The sequence below is a fragment of the Dipodomys spectabilis genome, unplaced genomic scaffold (genome assembly GCF_019054845.1).
Source record: "Dipodomys spectabilis isolate Male_0828 unplaced genomic scaffold, ASM1905484v1 ptg000183l, whole genome shotgun sequence".
NCBI lineage: Eukaryota > Metazoa > Chordata > Mammalia > Rodentia > Heteromyidae > Dipodomys > Dipodomys spectabilis.
In genome coordinates, this window is record NW_024870860.1 from 3,572,258 (window position 1) to 3,577,086 (window position 4,829).

Genomic DNA, 4,829 nt, shown 5'->3' on the forward strand with positions numbered 1-4,829 from the left:
GATTTTTCCCACCCCTCCCCAAAAAATCAAAGAACTTCTTCTTCTTCTTCTTCTTCTTCTTCTTCTTCTTCTTCTTCTTCTTCTTTCTTCTTCTTCTTCTTCTTCTTCTTCTTCTTCTTCTTCTTCTTCTTCTTCTTCTTCTTCTTCTTCTTCTTCTTCTTCTTCTTCTTCTTCTTCTTCTTCTTCTTCTTCTTCTTCTTCTTCTTCTTCTTCTTCTTCTTCTTCTTCTTCTTCTTCTTCTTCTTCTTCTTCTTCTTCGTCTTCTTCTTCTTTACCTTATATAAATTTTTTTTCTTTTATAAAACTTTTTTACTCTTTAATTTTTGCCTTTTTTGAAAAAAAATTTTCCAGTAATTCTTTTTTCTCTTCTAATTTTTATTTTAGTGATACGTGAGTGTGCGTTTTTCTTTCTTTTTTTTTTTTTGTTTTCTTTCTCTTTTTTTCTTTTTTAATTATCTTTTTGTTTTTTGTTTAGCTCTACTGAACTTCTGGTCTTTTTTTCTTCCTTCCTTAACCTTTTCACCTTTTCCTCTCTTTCGTTCTTCTTTATGTGATTTAATTCTTGTCCTGCACAACCTCAAATAAACCCGTAGTTAACTATTAGACCCTATCCCCCATTGTGTACACACTTAATCCACAAATTTATTACTCAATTCAAAACCTCTGAGACTTAAATTCCTTAATAGCAGTACTACCTCTTTATACCTATATAATATTTTAAGCATTTTTATTTTTAAGTTTTTCACATGTCCTTTATACCCTTCCCCTTCACTCAATATATTCATGTTCTTCTCCAAATAGATTGTTTTATTTCTGCATAATATTATTGATTTTTACTTTTCTATTTTAACTGGTTTCTTTTCTTCTCCCTTTCAGTTTCTTCTTTTTTTCTATCTCTCTACTTTCATTCTACCCAACCTATTTCCTGCTTTGAGATTAGGGCTTAGTTAACTCTCCCTGTGCCTCCCCACACCAATCTATTCCTATTTTTTACCCACATCTCTCCCTAACCCTAATAATTTCTGTTTTTCCAAATTCTTCTTTGCGATTCGTAGTCAACTAACATATGGTTGTTTGATGTTGAATAGATATATCTGTTGAACTAGATTGTATATGTAGACTATTGACTGTGCAAATTCAGATTTTGGTTGATGCTTGCCTTAAGAGAGTGTTCTAGCACAAAACAGGTGCTATTTACATCTCAAATGGGCAGAGTAAGCCAGAAAAACACAAGAAAAATGGCAAATCCGGGTATCTCAATTCCCAATCTTGATAATCAGGAGACAGAACAGATAATGAAAAATCCAGAGGAGAGTTCCCAAATAGCTCTACAAACACTGCTGGCAAACATGATAAATGAAAAGATTGAAAGCATAAAAAGGACCCTGTATGAGCATGATAGGGAGAGAGTGGAGGTAATCCAAAAGTTTATTCAGGAATATCATAAGCGTGAGGAAGCTACTCAAAAACTGATAGAGGATTTGTGTGAGCAGCTTGAGAATACTCAACGAGAAAGGCAAGAATGAAGTGAGCAGGCTGAGAACACTCAAAGAGAACTCCCATGAACGGGAGGAAGCTAATCAAAGAGGAATACAGGAATTGAGAGATCAGGAAGAGAATACACTAAGATCAGTAAAGGCATTCATGGAATCCATTAACAAAGAGCTGAAGGAAGTCAGGGAGACCACAAAGGGAATGCTGAATGGAACCCAACAGAAGGAATGGGAATCCAAGGAAACCATAACCAATCAACTAAGTGATCTGAGAATAAACACTGAACACCAAATTAAGGAAGTAAACAAGTTCATACAAGATCTAAAACAAAGCTTCAACAAAGAATTTGAAGCCATCAAAGCTGACCAATTAGAAGGAAAAGAGATAAAAAACAAAGTAGAATGTCTTGACAGCACGTTATACCATGCAGAAGATTGAATCTCAGAGATTGAAGACAGCCTAGATATTATAGAGAAAGAACATACAACCATCCAAGACAAGTCCAAGAAATATGATAGATCTATCCAACACTTGGAAGACACCATCAGAAATCCTAATGTAAGGATAATGGGTGTAGAGGAGCACCTAGAAACAGAAGCTAATGGTCTAGGAAATTTGTTTAACAGGATCCTAGCAGAGAACTTCCTAAACATGCAAAAAGATAGACCTATTCAGATACAAGAAGCTTTGAGAACCCCAAATAGACCAGACCAGAATAGGACATCCCACCATCACATTATAATCCACACAGGATCAACTCAGACCAAGGAAAAGATCCTTAAAGCTGTCAAGGAGAAAAGATTAATCACTTATAACGGGAAACCAATTAGAATCACCTCAGATTTCTCAGCAGAGACAATCAAAGCAAGAAGAGCCTGGAATGATGTATGCCATGCCCTAAAAACAAACAACTATCAACCAAGAATACTGTACCCAGTAAATTCTCCTTCATAACTGAAGGCCAAATAAAAACCTTACATAGCAAAGAAAATATGAAACAATACATCTCCACCAAACCAGCCCTACAAAATATTCTTAAAGCTGTCCTACACATAGGAAACCAACAAGACCTCAATAAAGGCCAAGTAACTGCACCCAAACTGAGAATCCAAGAACCATAGGAAGAACCAAGATTTTGCAGCCCCCAAGAAGGTCGATAAAAAGGCAGGAACTCCCAAATAGGTCTCAGTCCTATCTCTCAATATTAACGGACTTAACTCTCCCATTAAGCAACATAGACTGTCTAATTGGATTAAAAAACAAGACCCTTCTATTTTCTACCTTCAGGAATCACATCTTGCCCAGAAAAACAAACACATTTTCAATGTTAAAGGCTAGAACAAAATCTACCAAGCCAACGTCCCCCATAAATAGGCGAGAGTTGCAATCCTAATATCAGATAAAATAGACTTCAAATTAAAATTCGTGAGAAGAGATAAAGAAGGTCGCTACAAACTAATTAAGGGATCTCTCCTTCAGGAGGATATTCCAATTCTCAATATATATTCGCCAATTAAAGGAGCACCCAAATTTATCCAAGTAACACTACTTTCCCTCAAATCCCACATAGATCCAAAGACATTAATTGTTGGGGATTTTAACACACCACTCTCCCCACTAGATAGATCAACTCGGCAAAAACTCAACAGAGAAACCGCAGATCTAAACAGCTGCATAGATCAACTAGATTTAACAGACATCTACCGAACATTTCACCCAGCAGCATCAGAATACACGTTTTTCTCAGCAGCACATGGAACATTTTCTAAAATAGACCACATTTTAGGCCACAAAGCAAACTTGTCTAAATTCAGAAACATTGAAGTTATACCTTGCATTCTCTCTGACCACAAGGGAATATAATTAGAACTCAAGACCAAAAGCCACCAAAGAAAGTCCGGTATCACATGGAGGCTGAACAACAAACTGCTGAATCCCGAGTGGGTCATGGAAGAGATTAGAACGGAAATTCAAATGTTCATGCTATTCAACAAAAATGAACACACAAATTACCAGCTCTTCTGAGACACAGCAAAGGCAGTACTCAGAGGCAATTTTATAGCTCTGAGCTCCTACATCAACAAATTGGAGAGATCTGAAACCAAAAATTTAATCACACATCTAAACCTCCTTGAAAAAGAGCAGCAAGATAAACCCCAATCCAGTAGAGAGAAATAAATAATTAAAATTAAATCTGAATTGAATGAATTAGAATCCAAGAAAACTATAGAAAGAATCAACAAAACAAAGAGTTGGTTCTTCGAAAAAATTAACAAAATTGACAGACCCTTAGCGAATCTTATTAGAAAAAGAAGAGAACACACCTAAATAAATAAACTCAGAGATGAGAATGGACACATCACCACGGAAACAACCAAGATTCATAACATTATTAGGGAATATTTTTCAAAACTTTATGCTAATAAGTTTGAGAACTTGACAGAAATGGACCTTTTCCAAGCAAATATTGACATGCCAAAACTAAACCAAGATGAGTTAAACCATCTTAACAGGCCCATATCAAGCACTGAAATAGAAACAGCAATAAGAGGCCTCCCAGCTAAGAAAAGTCTAGGACCAGATGGTTTTACAGCGGAATTTTACAAGGCCTTCAAAGCAGAGCTCACATCAACACTGCTCTCTCAATTTCTTTATTACTCTTTTATTAGCTTCCTCACATTACGAGATTCCTGTTGCTCTCTTTGAGTATTTTTAGCCTGCTCACTCCATTCCTGACTTTCTCTTTTTCTGTTCTTGGCCAGCTCCCCCAATTCCTGTCTATCTCTTTGACTGGTCTCAGCCTGCTCATGCCATTCCTTTATTTCTCTTTGTGTGTTCTCAAGCTACTCAAGCAATTCTTGTATCAATCTTTGAGTAGCTTCCTCACGCTCATGATATTCCTGTATTGAACTCTGGTTTGCCTCATCTCTCTCCCTATCATGTACATTCAGAGTCCTTTGCAAGTTTTCAATCTTTTCATTGCCCATGTTTACCAGTAGTGTTTGTAGAGCTTTCTGGGAATTCTCCAATGGATTATTAATTATCTGTTCTGTCCCCCGAGTATCATGAGTGGGAGTAGGGTACCCGGACTTGCCATTTTTCCCGTGTTTTTACGGCTTGCCCTGCCCTTTTTGGATGAAAGTAACACCAGGTTGTGCTAGAACTCTATCTTAAGGTAAACATCAAACAAAGTCTGTAGATGCACCACCAAAAGTCTGAAGATACACTCTAGTTCAACAGATATATCTATTCAACATCAAACAACTATGTATTAATGGACTACAAACCACAAAGAAGAATTTGGCAAACCAGAAATTATCAGGTTTAGGGAGAGA